Source organism: Globicephala melas, chromosome 21 (genome assembly GCF_963455315.2).
Source record: "Globicephala melas chromosome 21, mGloMel1.2, whole genome shotgun sequence".
NCBI classification, from domain to species: domain Eukaryota; kingdom Metazoa; phylum Chordata; class Mammalia; order Artiodactyla; family Delphinidae; genus Globicephala; species Globicephala melas.
In genome coordinates, this window is record NC_083334.1 from 28,767,240 (window position 1) to 28,787,934 (window position 20,695).

The 20,695-nt window shown below is 48.4% G+C and overlaps 1 long non-coding RNA gene across 1 annotated transcript in view; it reads right to left on the reverse strand.

Moving 5' to 3' along the window:
* Positions 1–206: 206 nt before the first annotated feature.
* The window catches only part of LOC138842490 (uncharacterized), a 118,063-nt gene continuing 97,574 nt past the window's right edge, over positions 207–20,695 (reverse strand). Inside the window, exon 3 of the long non-coding RNA XR_011377128.1 lies at positions 207–275. This is a non-coding gene — a long non-coding RNA (uncharacterized lncRNA). The remainder of the gene's footprint in view (positions 276–20,695) is intronic.

The following is a 20,695-nucleotide window of genomic DNA, read 5'->3' on the forward strand; positions in this document are numbered from 1 at the left end:
TGTGCAATAGGATTATGTCTAAGAAAACAATGTACAGACCTTAATTTAAAACTATTTTCTTGCTAAAAATTGCTACCCATCCTCTGAGCCTTTGGCAAGGCGCAGTAACAACATCAAAGATCATTGATCCCAGATCCTCATGACAAATGTGATAATAATAAAAAAATCTGAGATATCGCAAAACTTACCAAAATGTGACGCAGAGACACGAAGTGAGCCGATGCCGATGGAAAAACGGCGCCAATGGACTTGCTCGACACAGGGTTGCCACAAACCTGCAATTTGTAAAAAATGCAGTATCTGCAAAGCACAATAAAAAGAAGTCTGCTTCTTACTCACAGTACCTCTATTGACACCCCCAAATCATCCGAATAGTCATTCATCGTGATTCCTCAGTAGACTATAGGTACCTTGAGGGCAGACACTGTCTAAATTCTTGAGGTTTGAAACTCACAGAGAAATTGCTCCATAACTGTTTGCTAATTTATTTAGAGATGTGATGTCCCACCTGGAGCTCTGCCCCTGAGTTCGCCCAGGCCTCCTGATTCAAGTCAGCCTTGAGACCCTGCAGTCACATGCTTGAGGGCCCCCGATTTCATTTATTTATGGTGTCACGGTCAAGCGCTTGGTCTCAAGCCCATTGCTGCAAGAAGGAGGAGGGGACTCGGGCACCGCCCAGACGACTTGTTGTACGGAAGGGAAACATTTAAAGAGCCACCCACCTAATTTTTCCGTGGTTTTGGTTGGTTTGGATTGGATCATTCAAACTGTAGCAAGCAAGCCCAGAAGGTAACACGTGGAAGCTTGTCAACGGGAAGAAGTGGGGTCAGAGAACTTCAGGTGTGGGAGGGACTTTAAAATCCGTGTGAGGATTTTCCATGCTCTTACCACCGACATCTTCTGGTCATGAGAAGAGAAAGAACAGGCATCTGCTCTCCACCAGCTTCTCCATATCAACATTAAATCCCATAATGTTTCGAAGCAGAGACTGGTCATTGGCACACCCTTCATGGGGGTGAGTCGCCTATGACTCGGCCAGGGGAAGGACAGAAAGGTCACTTCTTATTTAATGTCCCAAGCACACATATGGCAGCGGGAGGGGATCCACTCTTTCCCAAACCACCTTTTTTCAGGTAAAACTCCAAATAGGGCCCTGGATGGGAAGCGTTGGAGGTAACGTCTCAGAGAGAGAAAAAAAAAAAAAAAAAAATATATATATATATATATATATATATATATATATATATATATATATATATATATATATATAGCTTTAAAACAGCCCAGAATGAAACAACGCCCCACCCACGTACTCCTGCCACCCCTCTCTCCCCCCATCACACCCTTCCAAAGAGATGCTCTGATCAGTATCTGCTCCAAGAAAGGGAGGGCAAGTGGCGAAACGAGAAGGGAACACTCAGTAAACAGTATTATTAACCCATAGGCGGGTGATAAATCAGGGCAGGAAGGTGACCTCAGCAGGCTGGAGTAATCCTGCATGTCAGGATGAATTTATGAGGCCAATTTTATTGGCCTGCATGACCCAGGCTCCTTGGAGACGTCTCAGTAACAAATCCAATCCACTTCATTTATGAGCTGTGTGCAGTGTCAGTCATGGGGCCCAGCCAGAGCGCCCCGACCGTCACCCCCGCCAAGGGGGCGCCGAGGAGCGTGGCCCTCAGAGGGGGAATGTTCCTAATCCATCCGGACTGTCACTCCCTGCGAGCCGGCCAGACCTGCCCTAGGCGCCGTCACCTTCAGACTAGGCTCTCATTCTGTCTCTGCCCTGAGGGCCAGGACAGCTGGCAGCAAGGCCCTTGCCCCGTTTCCTCATTGCAGAAGAAGTTTGGACTGACAGTGTTTCTGACACAAGGCACTGGAGTGGGGACAAATCCTGCTCTCTGCAGCCTTACATCTCTGGCCCCAACTCCCATATGCCAGTGGTTCCCCCGCCCAGCTATTAGATCAACGGAAAATGCCCCTACACACTTCCAAATGTTCTCTTGACAATTAACCTGCAGATGATAGCTTAGCTCCCAGCATGGGCACAGACATCCCAAGATGCGTCTGTGAAGGGGCCATTTCTCCTTCTACCTCCCCATCCTGGGAGCAGAGAAACTGATACTCCTACAAGTGGCAGCCAGAGGGACCTCGGGGCCAACCAGGAGGCATCCTGGTGAGAGCAGGCAGCAGGAGGCAGGAAGGTCCTTTGTGCAGAGGGTCTGGTGTGTACCTGGCCTTCACCTGTTCTCTGTCGGCTCCCAGAGCTGGGCGGAAGGCGTTTAAGTCTATTTGACTGTCCCTGTCATCGTCAGGTTTACGGATGGTTAATTTATTCTTTATAGCACAGTCATTGATGGCTGTTAAATCACAAATGAGAGCCAATAAAGGGTGAATTGCAGCTGAAATTACACTGTTTATATGACAGCAGAGTGCCGGCTAAAAGATTCATATGCCGCTGATGAAGTATGTTATAAATTTTAATTACCATAGTTTGTACAAATGACATGTTTGAAATGCTATTGAGTAATGTGACCCTGATAATGAAACTATAAAATAAATCATTAACTTTCTGAATGAGCTTTTTTATTTCGCTGCTGCACAGAGTAAACTTTTCCGTTTATTCCAGATCAGTCTTTTTTATGCCCTCCACCCTCTGCCGCTGGCCTCAGCTCCTCTCTACAAAGGCTGGGGACAAAGGAGCAACAGGAGGCTGGGGACCCTGGGGGAGGCCTGGAGGGGCAGCCTGGCAAAACGGACCCCACCAGATGTGGCCCAGGGGCTGAAGAGGGACAGTCAGCCCAGGGTAGCGGTTCTAGAAGTGCACCTTGAATAAATCCTATAAAGTTTCCCACCTGGGAAGAAAAGAGACTTTTAGAACCTGCAGACCCTCTAGAGACGCCCACCCACTGGCAGCTGGGTGCCGAGGCTGAGTCACCAAGCAGAACAGCCGCTGTAAGGCCCAGATGGATGAGGAGACTCCGGGTGGAGACCGAGCTGCACCGTGGGTGGGAGAACGGTGAGAAAACTGGGCCAGTTGTCCTGGCCCACAGCCCAGCTCAGAGTCCAGAAGAGAAAAAGGCAAGCAGATATTTGGTGGGTCCTCCTATTGTTAAATCATCCCCATTTCAATGTCCTGATCTATCTCTTGTGTTTATGAATTACCCCTGTTCAACATCCCCAAGGCACCAGTCGCTGTGGGTAAACACATCTTACAGAAAAGAACCTGACGTCCCAGGCAAAACCTAGAAGGAGGAGCTCCATCAAAGGTCGTTTAGGGCAACCTCCTGCCCCAGGAGTCACTGTCCAGCAGACACGGCCCTCTTAGCTCTGCAGGACAGGAAACACCTTGGTAAGTTGGGCAAAACCTTGGCTTCATAGGATGTTAGCACACCAAGTGACACAGGCCACCCTTTAGTCCTAAAATTCTCAAGGTGGGTAGAGAGGGAGGGAGGTGGGGAGAGAAAGTCCAGGGAAGAGGTTTCCCTCTCAGCCGTGTATAAATTCCAGAAGAAAATATAAAGATTGACAAAGCCTGCAGGTGTTTCTCTACACTCTTCCAGGGCATCTCCCGCCCAGCCCTCCCACTTTGCACAGGAGGGAGTAGAGTCGCAGTGGGGCAGTGGCAGAACTGGGGTTATAACCCAGAGGACCAAGGATAGGAGGAGAATGGGGCTTTTCCATTCAGTGTGGCCTGATTGCCCCAAGGCTGGCTTTGGAGGGGCAGCATCACTTCACTGGTGGTCTAAACGCAGCCAGCATCTTCCCTTTTCCTCTCCTGGAGAAAGGTCACTAAGACGCTCCTGCTTCCTCTGTAGACAGGCCACCTGGCAGGGAGGCAGTGCTGGCATGAAGGATTGCTCTCCCTCCCCTCCATCCCTATAATAAGTCTGCTCTCTGGCGTGTGCCAGAGAAAAGAAGGTCAAGCTCAAAAGGGCGCACTGTGGGGGCAGCCTCTTGAGTGCTCCTCCCTGGGTCTGCAGAGGAGACCCAGGCATGACAATGCAGCTTATTAAGAGATGCTGCCATTGAAAGGCCTCCCAGCGAAAGCCTCGTCTCCACCACGCAGTGACCAGGGATGGAAGAGAAGGGGAGGGGATTGTATATCCCATTCTACAGATGAGTAAATGGAAACAAAACAGGGAAGGGATTTGTCTCAGGTCACAGAGCATGTGAGTAGCTGGAGCAAAAAGAAAACCCCAGTACATTTATGAGACAATCTGGGAAATTCGAAACCTGACTGCATTGTTGATGATAGTAAGGAATTATTGTTCATTTTCAAGGTCCAACCGCAGTATTGTGATTATTGTTGTAAAGAATCCTTAACTTTTAGGGCTTCCCTGGTGGCACAGTGCTTGAGAGTCTGCCTGCCGATGCAGGGGACGCGGGTTCGTGCCCCGGTCCGGGAAGATCCCACATGCCTCGGAGCGGCTGGGCCCGTGAGCCATGGCTGCTGAGCCTGCGCGTCCGGAGCCTGTGCTCCGCAGCAGGAGAAGCCACAACAGTGAGAGGCCCGCATACCGCAAAACCTTAACGTTTAGAGATTCATGCCCAAGTGATAACGGTTGAAATGCTATGATATCTGTGGTTTACTCCAAAATACTCCAGAGTGAGAAGGGGTGAGAGGCTGGTTGGATGAAACAAGATAGACCATGTGTTGATAACGGCTCAAGCTGGCGATGGTTACATGCGGGTTCATTAAACTCTCCTTCAATACATGCCTTCAATTCTCTATAATAAAGAAAAAATTTTAAATACCCAAATACCCTTGCTCCCAAAGTCTACTGCAGGTCCATTTTCCCATGCATTCTAAGCAATGTCAGGCTGGATAAAATAATCAGACCTCCTGTCCCCGGGGCATGCTTCCGGCAATGTGGGAGGGGATGAACTTTTCCCTTCCTTTTGTTGGAAGAGATCCCAGTGAAGAGGAGTCTGGCATCAGGATGTGCCCAGCCCACATCCTTGGAGAGAGAAGTTGCTGGTCTGGAAGCTCGCAGCACAGCTCTCTGGCACATACACAGCCAGAAGCCAGAAGGCTGACTCATCCGTAAAACCAATATGGCAGCTCCAACCAGCCTACCTCAAAGGATGTGAGGATTGAAGTAAATAATGAAGGGGGGCTTCTAGAGAGAAGGCAGAGTGTAAGAAGGAGGAACACAGACTCTGACTCTCTGTGTTGAAATCCCAGCTCCACCTGGGGTTAGCTCTGCACTCAGACAAGTTTCTTAATCTCTTCGGCCTCAGAGTCCTTGATAATAGAAGCAGGGTTGTTGTAAGGATTCAATGATTCATAAATGCAAACAACTAAGAACAGTACCAAGGATTACATAAGTTATTCTTCTTATTACTCTATAATGGTAAACTAATATAAGATGCCAATATTATGAAAAGAACCACGGAGTGTTATACCAGAGAGGGACTTGGGACATGATTCCAAGCTCCATCTTCCAGAGGCTCATGAAAGTGATGTGATTTTTATCTGAGGCACATCACAAGTTAGCAGACTCCACGCCCCTAAGTAGGTGGTCATTTCTCCTTCCTAATCACCACCCATCCACGAGGAGACTCATCTTGAATCTATCCTCATCCTGAGTCTCATGCCGGGCACATCCAAGCATTCCCACGCCCAGCGCCTCACTGTGTCTGTAATGGGGGAGGACCATGGGGGCTGGAAGTGAATCCCTTTCTTCTTGCTCCACACCTGGTCCCCAGAGAACAGACCAGGGCAGTCAAGAGCCCCCAAGGTGTCCTTTGCTATCCCTGGTGTGACCCTGAAGAGTGAGTGGCACTGAGAAGGCCTCCCCTCTGACTCACCAGCCACCACAGAAACATTTTCAAGGTGATGGCGCAAGCCGCCCTACTTACCATTAAGAGAAAGGACCACATTATTGCTGTTATAAACTATTGATTAAGGTTTATAATAGCAATAATCCCCTCGAAATTCATTGTTACTGCATTTAATGACCAGTTTATTAGAGCGTTAACCATCCTTGGCAATGGGCTGAGTCGTTTAACGCGGGTAACGACCAATTTCTCAGGATTATTGCTTAAACAACAATTCTTTGAGAGATGTATGCTCCACTACAAGCGCGGATCCAGCTGGAGGCTTCTTCTCAGAAATAAGTGATAATTATTTCCTTAGAGTTGCACCACGGGTGCCATGGCTAACAAGCACCGAACAATGAGCTTTTGTGGTCATGGTCAGAGCCAAAGAAGAATCCAAAAGTTGGAAAAGAGCCCACAGATGGCACTGCACCCTTCTGTGGGGAAGCCAGAATCAGAGCTGCCAAAAGAAAATTGGAAATTGGTATCTGGCTCTTAGACTACTTTTTCTTCTTCACTTGGCTTCTTTTCCAGAATCTTCTACCTGCCCAAATTCCCCACCTACCCCCTTAACAGGTGGGGAAATCAGGATCGGCCAAGGTGCTGAGGAAAGGGCTGCAGAATGAGAAACTATGACCAAGCCAGGCATTATAAAGCTTTAACACCCTCTGAAGGAAATAGTTGTCCACACTCCACCACCCAGGTCCTAGAAGGTCTGGTAGGATAGGGCTGCAAGCACTTAATGGTACCTAACAGTTTGCACAGTGCTGAAGTGCTGGTCTTATGTGGCCACTGGGCCACTTGGGGCTTTGCTCCAGCCAAAAAAAAATATATATATAGCATCAGTTTAATGTGCCTCATAGCTCAGTTTAGGCTCAGAGAAGTGATAGTATCATTAAATATAATAACAGAGTCAGAGGACCTTATTATTATCTAGGACACCCTCCTTGTCTTACAGGTGAGGACTAAGAGCCCAGAGAAGGTAGAAGGCTTGCCTGCGTCACACAGCCACTTAGAGAAAAGTTGGAATTCGATCTCCATCTCTGTCTTCCCATGATCAACCAAGGACCACCTTCTTGGATACACCCAAAGAGAACTTTGTCTGAATAAAGAGCAAAAGGATCACATCCCCAAGCGGGAAAGAACACAGAGGCAAGAGGCATCCCTGAGCCCTGAGCATGTCAACAGGGATCTCAGAAGCCAAAGATCTGATTCCCCCACGCCTCCCACTGCCCAGCTTTCTCCTCACGCCTAACTCAATCCAAATATTTCCACGCATTAGCTGTTTTCCATCACTTTACATTAGCACTGGTATTTCAGTAACTTTTATTTTTTTGACATGATCTGAAAGCTGCTGATATGATTACACTCTAATTGCATTATATTAACTAAAATAAATACTAATAGGGTGTGAACCTAACATAATAAGATCACAAATTGCTATCACGGTGCCTGTGTAGGCTGGAGAGAAATCTGTTGATTCCCTCAACAAAGGCGAATTAAGGTCCCATTGTGTGTCAAATTGTAAGGAGAGAGAGTGAGGTATCATAGCCTTCCTGAGTCTATAAATCCTTCAACCTCCATGTTTTGACTTAATAGCAAGAATTATCACCAATAAATAACAGGCAAGGGGCAAAGTAAGCATCTCTCCAGGAGTGCAGTGAAGAGAATCCCAGCAAGTCACAGCTCCTCTCATGCTTTAGACTCAGAGACCCACGATCATCATCGCAGCCTGATGAACCAATGGGGTCCTTAAAGCTCCCTCCCATCAGACGTGTAGAACATGCTGACACCAAAGCGTGGGACTTTCTTCCCTTTCCTGCTCTCTTGCTGAGACTCTTCCCAAGACCAACACCACAGCAATGACCTTGGACCCCTCTTCTCCCAAGTTAAAATGTTTATGAATCCAAATGTCAACGCTTTTTTCTTAAGCCATCAAACTGAATTTGTGCTGGTGTGAATTAGATAAATATTCTCACTTAATCACAATAGCCCAATCTCTCTACCCATATTCCCAACTGTGTTGCTAACCATATGCTTATAGGATATTATGAAATTTTTATTTGCAGCCAAGCAAGATGATAGCACCAATTACAGGTCATGTTTGAGCTGCATATAGGTTTGCTGTATCAAGTAAATACGTTAATATATGTAAAGTGCTTAAAAGAATGCCTGGCACCTAGCGAGGGCTCAATAAATGTTAGCACTTATTTCTGTCAGCTGTAATGCAATGCCTGATACTAAATGTGATAAAAATCGTTCAACAATTTTCAGGACATAATCGTAAGAGAAACAATAAGTCTAACAAAGAAAACGAAACCGGTATGATTTAACTTGCTCAGTAACTTTCTGCATGGTGAGCAAGGTAGTATCTATGTGTATGCGTCAAGGATATGATATAACAAATAATTTATATGAGGGGGTGTAGCTGATCGATCACACCGTCCTTGCCTTCAACTGTGGCAGAATATTAAGAATAGGTCTCCATGGGCTTCCCTGGTGGCGCAGTGGTTGGGAATCCGCCTGCCAATGCAGGGGACGCGGGTTCGTGCCCCGGTCCGGGAAGATCTCACATGCCGTGGAGCGGCTGGGCCCGTGAGCCATGGCCGCTGAGCCTGCGCATCCGGAGCCTGTGCTCCGCAACGGGAGAGGCCGCGACAGTGAGAGGCCCGCGTACCTCTCATGACTCTACTCCCAGGAGGCTCTTTCCAATATTTAGGGAAGGACTCACATCTCATATGGAAGCACCTTATAACTGAGAGGCTTTCAAAAAAAAAAAAAAGGAAAATTGAGGAAAATTCCAGAAGCTGAGCCCAGGAGACCATCGAGTTTATCACCGGGAGAGAACGGTGGCTTCCTCCTGTAACTCTTTTCCTTTGCTGGTTCCTGAAATTTCACACAGATTTTACCAAAGTTTGCTGTCTGTGGGCATCCCCCACGAGCACTGTCACCTCCACAGAATGATTCCCCTTCCGTTTACAAGGGTTTTTTTTCTTGGGGTTGGGGGGGTACTTTGGAGATGGCTTTTATCAAGTGAGAATCCTGCCACAGAGCATTATCTTTCTAGTTTTGTTTCACTTTTTAATTTCTAAATTTTTATTGTCCTTATTTTTCTTGTTTGTTTCTCTAGTTTTGTTGGGTCCCCTAGCCTTCACGGCTCTCCTTCTTGTCCACAGCCAGTGGTGACGCAGACCCACTTTTCCTTCCCGAGCCAGGCAGCTGGATTCACGCTGTAAGTCACTCACGGTGGGATGGGGGGTTGCTCCCTGCATCGGGGTGTGTTCTGCATGTGTCACCCCGCAAGCAGCCTCAGATCTTCTCAGATGCTCGTGACTCCTCTATACTCTCCCCGAGTCCTTTGGTTAAAGTAGGTGGGAGGTGAAAGGTCAGAACACAATTCCCATCCAGCCAGTTTGACAGGTACATAGCGTGTAGCGAGACTAAAAGCCCCAATTCCACTCCTTAATTAAAAACATTTTTCATTCCAAACCTATAAAAGGCAGCTGTGCCACGCCCCCCTGCCCCCCCCCCCCGCCCCCGCTACCACCAGAGATCGCTGTATTGAGCTGCAGCTCATATCTCTCTTTCTTGGGGCTTGAAAGCACAAGGTCATCAAAGCCCAGTGCAATCATATTCCTTCTCCACCTCCTCCTTGCCCCTCCATTTCCCCTTTTGCTGAGAAATCGTCATCCACACCTTGGCAGGGGCCTTGCGTTCGAAGCTTCTGGTGACACCTCCGTGCTGTGGGCAGGTAGCCCGTCTTCCAGGATAGACAAGAGGCAGCTCTTAGATTTTATTATTCTCAAACACCTTTTCACCTGGATTTTTAAAAAGAGGCTCAGGCAGCACGTCCTGGCTTCATCAGCCGTCCTGAGGCTGTTAATTCACTCAGGTCCTCCTCAGCTCAGATGTCTAGAAGCCTTTGGAAAGAGAATGAGTAAACCACTTGCCAAGAGGGGATCAGACAAAATGAAATAAATACTTGCTTATGGTGGTTTTCTACCTTCAGTGACTGCTTCACACCTGAGTTATGTGTTATGAAGTCACTCAGTTTGATTACCTGGTACAGAACGTTAGAAGTACAATGTTACCTGTAAATCAGCCCTCAGTAAGCTGCTTGGGTGGAGAGAGGAGAAGATCCTTGTCGCTCATCTGTCTCCTTAAAGGGTCCTTAAGCCTTTTTTTTTTTTTTTTTTTTGCCTGGAGTGTTTATTTTCTGCCTTATCCCCAAGGATACACTACATACTCATGGGCAGGAACACCCAGCCTTCATTCAGAGCTATTTCCTCACTGGTCCCCATCAAGACCCTGATCAAAGACAACCCCAGTATGATGTGAGCTTTTCTACTTGCTGAGCTGAGCCAGCTGCCGTGGTTTAGATGCTTTCCCACTTTGCGGACTTTCTCTTTCTGGATTCCAACGAAACGGTCTTATTAAATGTTTTAAAAAAAAAAATTCTTGTTCTTGTGAGTGATATCAGATACAATCAATAAAACCGAAGGAAAAGAGAGCCCAAGGCACTCATGAGACACTTTTAAGATTTAATTGTTCCGCAGAATTTTAAGCAAGTCGTAGAAAGAAACTAAATTGCATGCAGCCAAATATTTTGCTCTAGGCTCCCAATTCATCTCACTTGCTGGTTCCCAGGAGCTAGTGCCAGCGCCCGGAGCTCAGGACTTTCCAGCCCAGACGGGGTTTTCGCTTCCTGCGAGTTAAAGAACCTCCCTGTCTCTTGGAAATGGGGCCATTGACCAGTCTTCTTTACCATGAAAACGCCTGGGTTCAAGGACATTTGGGCTGAGCAGGGCTGAAAGATATGTTTTCCAAAATCCAGGGCACATCTTCTTGCTTCTTTCTCCAACAGTCCCGGGAGAGAGGAAGCTGGTACCCAAAACAAAGTGTCGCATCCAGGTATCAGCAGGCCCCCAGGGCAGGACCACCGCTCCAGGGAGGTGCAGACCTGAGTCATGGGTAGAGGCTGAGGGGCCTGGAAGCCTCTGAAGTTTTCGCTGCTTCTTACAGGCTGAAGGAACGCGTTCATGAGGCATGTCAGCTTCCTCTGGGCTTGACCACTTGGAATAGAAGGATTCCCTCCATTTCCTGGGAAGAGCTTGCCGCAGATGCTACACACAGGCAAAGCACAGACTTCAGTCCTTCCTGTCCCAGCACAGTGCAGAGAACCCATTGTCTATGCTCACCAGACACCAGGTCAGAAAACAAGAGGACACCAGGCGGAAAGTAGCCGTGCAGGCTGTGCTCCAAGCTCCTCGCCACTTTTGAAAGTGGATTGCGCAGAGGAGTTCTGGACGAGAGGATCGGGAGAGGGGAGAGAACTTGGGAAGCTGCCTGCCTGAGAACAAGGCTCTAGAGGTGAGCAGACCTCTCCCTCCTGGCCCTGGGGAAGGTCCTTCCACTCTCTAAGCCTCAGTTTCTTTATCTATAAACAGAGGTAACAAGAGTCCCTCCGGGGTAGAGTTATTGTGATAATCATAGCATTTGTAAGGTAGCTTGGGCTGTCCCTGGCACTTAGTAGGTGCTCAATAAGTAAGAAAGATTGCTTTAACAATAATAATTAATAATCACAAGCTGGAATGCAATAGGATTTGGAGGGAAGTTGTCTGGGCCTGGGTTCAACGGCCTTGACCGCATTAAAGGAAAATGAGGGTCGGTCCCTGCCAAGAGGTGGTTCCATGACTGACGGACCTCCCAGCCCCCCTCACACCTCTTTCCAACAGGGCTTTTGTTGGTGTCCAAACTTGGTCCTGGGGCCTTTCGAGAGGCTCAATTCAAGAGAACATTAGCGCCATTATATAGCTCCTATTATACACCAGCACTTAGGTAAGGAAGAAAAATAGACCTGCCGGTCTGAACCTAAAACTATTTCAGAAAATCCCTGCCTCTAGGTGCTCAGAGATCCTGCCACAAAAACAAACATACAGATTTCTGACCAATACAGCCAACATGTTGCAATTTCATAAAATCAAGATGGCCGTGGACTCTCTGAGGCACTAATGCAGCAGAGTTATCAACAAGCCTGGTCTTTGGAGGCCGCAGACCGGCCGGTCTCCATCTGCAACCACTGGTGTGGCCTTCGGCGGAAATGTGGTTTTGTCACAGAATCAGAGGCCTGATCAGAGAACTCGCTATTATAAGGTAAGTGCTCAAAAAAGGTATAGCTTTGCCGTTATTATTATCATTATTGTTGATGTACCACTTCGAGGATATTCAAATGCAAGCAAACCTATACACCTAAACCAAATGTTCAGCTCTGGGAAAAGAAGAATGAGGAGAACATCAAAGAGGAGACAGGCCTTCCTCCTGACTCCTTGCCCGAGGATTGAGAGCCTCGCAAGTTTGGTGTCACCACAGAAAGCTGCAGTCTGGTATATGTTTCCAGGCATAGCACATTTCCAGACCAATAATGATATATTATGAAATGAAAGGCCAGGAAGGCCTAGAGAGGGCCTGTCGTTTGTAAGAACCAGGCTGAGCGCGCGCGCGCGCGCGCGCACACACACACACACACACACACACACACACACACCAGTTTGATAAGGGCTGCTGGAGCAAGCCTGTCACAGAGTTTCCACCTAGAGATAATTGTCCCCTCAGGCTCTCCTCCACCCTAGCTCTCCCTGCACCGAGGGTCCCAGGGATGAAGTTCCTGGTGCCCCAGAGCAGAGGCTCTGAGGGCTGCTGAGATGGAGCCTCGAAGGTGTGCGCTCCTGGGCCCATCTGTGGCTGGTGCAGCAGTGGCTCTGCACTCAGACCCTCTCCCAGATGTTGTAGGAGATACCCAGGCATGAGAGACAGAGGCCCCTGCCCTCGGGTGGTCCACAGCCAGGCCAGAGAGGAAAGGCCACCATACAAGACCAAGTATGTTTTAATCCTAAGGAGGACAGAACATCTCCAGGTCCAAATTCCATCACCGGGCTGGTGAAAGCAGCCCACGGCCAGGTCCTAAAAAGCCTCTCTGCCATATCTAGTACTTCGCGGTCATAGCCCTCTCGGATGCTAGCGGATTTTGAACTGTATTTTCAATGATCCAAAAGGCTCACTTGTCTCGTGTCTGTATTTCTTCTACACCTGGGGAGCGTGGCCGTGCTTGGCTGATGTAACGTGGCGCGTTATACACCTGGGGGGCGTGGCCGTGCTTGGCTGATGTAACGTGGCGCGTTAACTGGAGGCTCCCCACAGGACCGCCCATTAGGCTGCGGGCTGCAGGCGGTCCTCCACCGGACCTCCGCTTGCTCTGAGTGGGCCACTCCCCCTGTGCCCACCTCCCCTCCAACCTGTCCCCCGAGTGTCACCAGCAATTTTCCACATCACTGAGGAGCTGATGGCTTGTTTGTGTCACACGACTGGGGCTTTCAGTACTATTTTCCTTTAGTCTTGATCTTCCAGGAGAACCAGAGAGGAAAAGAGGATTTGTTTTCTAAGAGCACAGCTTGGGAGAGTCTGTCCAACACTGGGATGTCCCTCGGGATAACCAGGTGAATCGGTGAATAACCCCGGGGACAGCGCTTGCGGAGGTGGGAACGGCAGCAGCGAGCTCACCATTTCTTCATTCCTGGGAGGATGACAGAGTGAGAACCGAGGCTGTGATTGTTATCTCAGCTGTAGGAAGAAAAGCCGAGGGCCTTGGAGGCACCTGGATACACTGGCCTGACCATTTCATAGCGCTGGCGGGTCACTAGGGACCTGCCCTCTCTTTTCCACCTACATGTTATTCCAGCCATAAATCCAAGTGACAAGCTTGAACTTTCCCCAATTGACATGTTTACAAGGGAAGTCCACATTTGACAGGAAAATTAAGCCTATCGATCACTTAACGAGCTCGTTAATGAATGGTTCTCTGATGTCCTCTGGTAGCTGGCTTTATTGATTATGGAGGGTAGCCCCGGCCCCCATCCCTTTCCCCTGTCCCTTCACCCCACTCCCCCACCCCGACCCCTCCTTCTGCCAGATGTTGCTAACTTCTGACCTCCCCCAGCCCCCTCTTCTCCCTGAAGCTCGGCAGAGGGTTCTGGTGGAGGGTTTATCGTGAGGTCAGACCCCCTCCTGGCTCTGTTCTCCGACAGAACAAAGGGAACAGATGCAGGTTTGGCCTGCGAGCGCCCACCCGGCATATGGAAGCTATCTCCTCCGTCCCAGTAATTACCCGGGAGCTGGCTTGTTCAATGGCTTTGGGTTTTATTGCACAGAAACCCACCTCTCCCCCAGCATAAAACACTTTAACGGTGTCTCCCTCCGGGGTTTCTGGGAGAGGTCCTGTCAGGTATGAAATGAGCAGAGCCCCTCTGACAGCCCCCAGGAGCGAGACCATCACAATTAAACAAGGGGGACAGGGCGGGAGGAGGGAATGCCTGGTGAAAGAGGCAGGTGTGATGGTGCAAAGAGGAGTCGGGCTCCCCTTGCCTTTGGAGGATGATGCAGAACTTTCTGGAGCATCTCCCACTGGTGTTCAGAGGGCAGGAGGAAGAGGTGGGATTGGTCGAAAGCACAACCTATCTCCCCATCTCCACCCGTTCCCAACACACGGGAAGTGGGGTCTGAAATCCGAGTCAGGATCAAACATTTGTGGAGGTGTTAGACCTGCGCGGTCTCCTAGGAGTTTCGACTCGCCCAGGAAACAACAAGAGTTGGAAGTCGATGCAAAACGCAAGAGGTTTATTGAAGGCCGGTGCACCGGGGTTCCTTGGTCCTCACGCAGGAGGTCGAAGAAGGAACCCCTTTTGGGCGCGAATATGTCAGTTTTATAGGTTCCCACTTCCCCGTATGTAAATTATAGATTTGGTTGTGTTTTCCTGCTGATTGGTCCCGGCTTAGGCTCGGACCAGAGAGGGAACTTGTCCCCAGCTTCCTGATTGGTCTTTGACAGATACCTTTTTTACATTTTGTTTATCTCCCTCCTTCTCGGAAGGGGGCCGGACATCCTGGAAATTCACCCATTGTCTAAGAAGCCCCTATTGTCTGGAGAGTTCTTAATCATTAGCTGGAACAATGTCCCTCGAGTCCCACAGAGGGATGGTTTTTGTCTGAGAATAAATGATCATCTAGGTCATGCAGAGGCTGGGAACTTAGAATGTGTTCAGTTCTGCTCCCAGTGGGCTATCTCCAGGATATCAGATCTGCAGCCCTGTGGAAGGGAGTAAACTTGGACTGCAGAACTGAACAGAATGAAGCAAGAAATGAGCCACTGGCTGGAAATGGATGGATCTTAAAGCCAAAAAATCCCTAAGCTCCTGCCTCAGGGCAGGGAGGTAACAGAGACCTGCCTGGGTTTCCTCTGTGAAGCCCGAGCCTCACCTGAGAGGGTGTGTCAGCTTCCTAGGGCTGCAGTAGCAAAGACCACAAACTGGGTGGCTTGAAACAGCAGAAATGTATTCTCTCCCAGCTCTAGAAACCAGAAGCCTGAAATCAAGGTGTCCATGCATCAGTGCTCCCTCTGAAGGCTCTAGGGAAACATCCTTCCTTGTCTTTTCCGACTCCTGGTGGCTCCCAGCACACCTTGGCTTGTGGCCGCATCACCCCATCTCTGCCTCTGTCCTCATATGGCCACCTCCCCTGTGTGTCTCTGTGTCCTCTCTTCTTCTTCTAAGGACACCAGTCATTGGATTTGGGGGCCACCCAAACCCAGTATGACCTCATCCTAACTAATCACACCTGCAAAGATTCTGTTTTCCAAAAAGTCATATTCTGAGGTTCCAGGCAGACACAAATTTTCAGGGGACCACGATTCAACTCAGAATAAATAAACAGGATAAAACAGCAGAACAGAGGGAGTGGCTCCAGGCCTCAGGGAAATGCTGAAGCCCGGAGCCTTTCCAAAGAGCAAGGGGGAAAACTGAGGTGTGGGGGAAGCACTGAGGGAAACAGGAGAAAAATGGTATGAAGGTAACTTGCAAATACTAAAAAATATGAAGATGGCAATTTAAGTGTTGAAAATGTGCTCTGGGTGATCCCAACCACATTCTTAAGCCATTTTCAGACCATGAAATCCTCTAGTCTAAATCACTGATACCCAGGTAGGCCCCGGTGCCCAGGCTGCAGAGTCTCCCCCAGATGGAGACTGGCAGGGCTGGGAGGCTTCAGCTCATCTGGTAAATGAGAGATGATGCTTCCCAGCGACTGGAGACGGACCCTTCTCCAATCCTTAGACACCTGCTCTCCTTGGAGACTGATTTGCGGGTACTTTCCCCCCTTTCTCTGGGGCTCTTTCCCAGAAGGGGGGCTCAGTCACAGGAAACATGACCACAATAAGCTTCGTCAGAGACATGTCGACCATGTAGGCCAAAGTCTACCTCTTTGGGTCTGTACTTTCCAATCTCCTTCCAGCCAAGAGCAAAGACCTCTGTGAAAACTCTTTCTAAAGAGCATGTGGCTGGAGCAGTGGCGCCCCTTCAACACACCAACGTCAAGCACCTAGAACGTGGCGCATTGCAAAATCATGGGTTTAAGCTTCCAAGCACCTCTTTGGACAGCATATACTTGTTGTGCTGAAGGGTATGAGAGGTGGGCAGGGCAAGGGCAGGCTCCTGCCAGGGCCTGAGAATAAAATACGCTCCACCTGAGTCTAAGCTGGTCTTACTCAAGAAATTTGCGGTTTACTAAGTTTCCATGTAATAAAAAGAATTCTCAATAGTCAAGAGAAAGATCACAGTTTTGCATCAGACAGAACCCGTTTTTACACCTGGCCCTGCCCGCCCCTTTACTAGCTATGCAGACTTAGGCTTGCATTTTACATGTCTGAGTTCTAGTACCCTCATCCGTAAAATAAGAATTATAAGAAATAAAGTACGTAAGGTGCTGGCCATAGTAGGCCTTCAATAAACAGAATTTCCTTGCAGCTACATGTGTTGGACAATGTAGTTCATGTATATAAATTGTTTGTTTGTCTGTTTGTTTTTGTGGGATTGGGGAGGGTGGGGATGGGGAGGTGGGAGAGTTGATGACCTGACCGCCAAAAGAATCGCGGACCAATGAATAGAGGACCTCCCAGGGTGCCACAGTGGAGTTCCTGGAACTGCCATCCATAAACTGGATTTTTGTGGATTGAACGGGTTTCAGCAACTTAGTGAGCCTCTGCTGCCCCATTTCTTAAACACAGAAGCAGATACGAGTTGCTGTGTCTTCGACTTAAATTCTCCTTCTCGTCGATCGGAGGATGCTCGCCATCAGACGAAAGTTCAACTGTAATAATTAGTTGGCTCTGCTCAGAAGTTTCCCCCAGGAATCCTCTTCCCCCAGCTCTGAGCTCAAAAGAAGCCCAAAAGGGCAGCTGCCCTAAGAGTGTGGCCCTGCCACACTGAGAAGATCCGCTTGGGCTCGTGGTCACAGCCCCCGCTCCAGCACACTCTCATTCAGACTCTCTGAAGGCCAGGATGGCCTTCTCCCTGACCTCTGCTCTCCTGTTTAACCCCACGCCTCTCCACCAGGTGCCTTACACCACACCTCTGCTTTCAAAAGCATCTCTCTTAAGCACAGCTCTGATTATGACATTCTGGACTCAAAAAATATCCGATAGTGCCCCATCACTTGCAGAATAAACCCAACTGTTTCGGGACACTGAGACTCTCTGCCATTTGTCCCCACATGACTGTCCAGCTCCATCTCCCCGAACACACCACATCACTGGATCACAATCACTGTGCTCTTGCTGGTTTCCCTGCCTGCCATGCCCTTTCCGACACTGTCTGGGTTTACAGCCTCCTTTTCTATGAAGCGTCCCGTGTGCCTGGACAGAAGTGATCTCCTTCCTTCTGAATTCCCACAGGTTCATCATGTTTTCTGTTCTCATCACACTCATCACTGTTTGTGATTTGGATGTGTGGCTTTCCTCTCCTACAGTCTAGAAGTTCCCAAAAGGCAGGGCCCAAGTTAGATTCATGTTTGTGTCCTCCTCATGCCCAGCGCAGTGATTTATATCTATTAGGTACTCAATAAATATCATTGGTTGGGGAAAAAAAAGATGAATGCAGACTGAAATAAAGAAGTTGATGGTAGGCTTGAGCAGAGAAATTCTGGGGCCCCCAAGCTGGCTAGGGAGAGATGAAGTATTTGTAAGTCCAAGGACCCTGCAGAACCCCAGAAGGTGATCAGGAAGCTCAGTCCCTTGAGACCTAAATGGCTTAGAGAGACAGAGAAAGGGACAGCGGAGAACCGAGGGGAACTAGCAGAGCTGAAGTACACCCCGCCCGGTGCAAAGAAGGGAGCTGGGGTTTGGCTCTGAGAGTCAAACCCAGAAGCAGGAATCCATTTGGGGAGAGAAAGCGAGTTGAAAGACTAACTAAGTAGACCGGTCATTTGATTCACCCTGGATGTGTACAGAACAGCTTCTCAGGAAAGGGGGAACAGTCACGTGACCTTCCCGGGACCCCCGCTCCCCAGGTAAGAGGGCTCTGAGCATGTGCGCTCTGCTTCTTCCCTTCACCTCTCCCTCTCTTTCCCTGAATCTCTTTCTGTTTCTGGTCAACTGAGCTACCGGCTGGTCCTTTTGCAGAAAGTCCCTAACACATGTGCTGGACGGGATGTGTCACGTACCGCCAGCCCCTTGTCACTCAAGGACACTCCACAACACCCACTGAAGCACAGGAGGTCTCTGCCACCAGTTCCTGAGTCCTGTAACCAGGGCCCTGTTCTCGGGGAGAACATCTTTCGCGTGTTCTTTTCTCTTCCCCTTGAGCCCCTCTTTCTTCTCCCCACCCTTTCACCAAACAGATGTAACTATTTATTCCTTATGTCCTAGTTTTCCTGTAATTTCATAAAGTGCAAATTTGCTGTCCTGCTCCCAAATGCCGAGTCGGTGGTTTGTCATAACAGTCATCAGTAACTGTCGCTTTCTGCCGCAGGCTTAATTAACCCACTCTCTCATTAGCATGTCCGTGCACTTGTAAGGAATGAAAGCCTGATTATTTTCTACAACAGTCGCAGCCAATTACTGCATCCAAATGGAACCACATTAATCAAATCTTTAGTACGGTGGCAAATTCAGAGATATCAGATTGCAAAAGGCAGCAAAACTAATATGTCACTGTCAGCGGGGCTGCGCAGGCATTTAGCGAATTGCATTAAATAGATGGCTTCGCTGAAGCCGCATGAATTTAATATGTGATGGGATCTGGAAGCTATTAGTGTGACATGGCAAAGTAGTGGGAGCTTTGGCAGCTCTGGACTTTATCCATGAACTCAGGAAACTAATATGAAAACTTGCGCGCGCGTGTGCGTGTGTGTGTGTGTGTGTGTGTGTGTGTGTGTGTTGCACGTGCGCGCAAGTTCCGATGCTCGCGTGTGCTTTCTGGGGTACTGTTCTACAACTAAGAAGTCTCGCACGGGCTGTGGAAGAGAAGCCGGTGTTGATTTGCAGGCCCCACATTCAAATAAAAGACATATATAAGTGGACTAAGATGACAGCAAACATAGCCCCTGTGATGCTCCCACCCGCAGGAGCGCAGATCCCAGGTTGCTGAGTCCAGCGGCGGAGCACAGTCTGGAAACAGAACTTCTGGTTCCATTGTCTACAGGGCTGAGCACAGGGCCTTCTGACCCCCCCTGCATCCCAACAACGAGGCCTCAGTCTGTCCATCTGCAAAGCTGAAGAGAGGTCATTGGACACCCCGATGTTCATTGCAGCACTATTTACAATAGCCGGGACATGGAAGCAACCTAATTGTGCATTGACAGATGAATGGATAAAGAAGAGGTGGTACATGTATGCAATGGAATATTACTCAGCCATAAAAAAGAATGAACTAATGCCATTTGCAGCAATATGGATGGACCTAGAGATTGTCATATTAAGTGAAGTAAGTCAGACAGAGAAAGACAAATATCATATGATATCACTTGTATGTGGAATCTAAAAAAATTATACAAATAAACTTATTTACAAAACAGAAACAGACTCACAGACTTAGAAAATGAACTTATGGTTACCAAAGGGGAAATGTGGAGGGAGGGATAAATTAGGAGGTGGGGATTAACAGGTGCACACTACTATATATAAAACAGATAATCAACAAGGACCTGCTGTATAGCACGGGGAACTCTACTCAGTACTCTGTAATAACCTATATGGGAAAAGAATCTGAAAAAGAATAGATATATGTATATGTATAACTAAATCACTTTGCTGTACACCTAAAACTAACACAACATTGTAAATCAACTATATTCCAATATAAAATAAGCATTTAAAGAAAAGAAAGAAAGGTCGTTTCCTCCAGCATAGGGCTGTTGCCGGAAGACAGTGTTCTCAGAAGGCAGGGACTCTCTGAAGTGCAAGCAACGTGGACCCATTCACGCCCTGCTCCCCCAGTCAGGTTGGTCCCGCCCCAGACCTCCTGACCACTGAGCTAATTGAAGCGTTCACTCAGCAACAGTTTCCCAAACGGCCCTGGAGCCCTTTCATGCCATGATGCTTTACTGCAGAGATGGGGACCCAGTAAAACTAGAAACAACAGACGAAGATCAGCCTTGAGAAGATCCTTCCCTGAACACACACAGCATAACAGGGGGGCCTCTTCATAAGCAACTGAACTTAGAGGAGTGAATAAGGACAGTGACTCTCCTGTAAAAATAAGTTCACTATTTAGCCGGTAACCCTGATCATTGGAAAGGTTACATCCACCTCAGAGAGAACCGTGAAAGCCATAGGACTTCACCTCATGTCTGTAAAGTACCCACATCTTTTCCAGTGTTTCCACTTCCTAGCTGAGAAAGTAAAGGCAAATTCCACACTCTACTCAGCATGGGCACAACTGTAGCGTAATTCGTCCATCTAACAGAATTTATAATTACATGGAACGTGGCATAAGTGATGGATTCGTGTGCTTTGGAGTGGTTGGTTATTGTTGCTTTCAGTGGGAGGGAG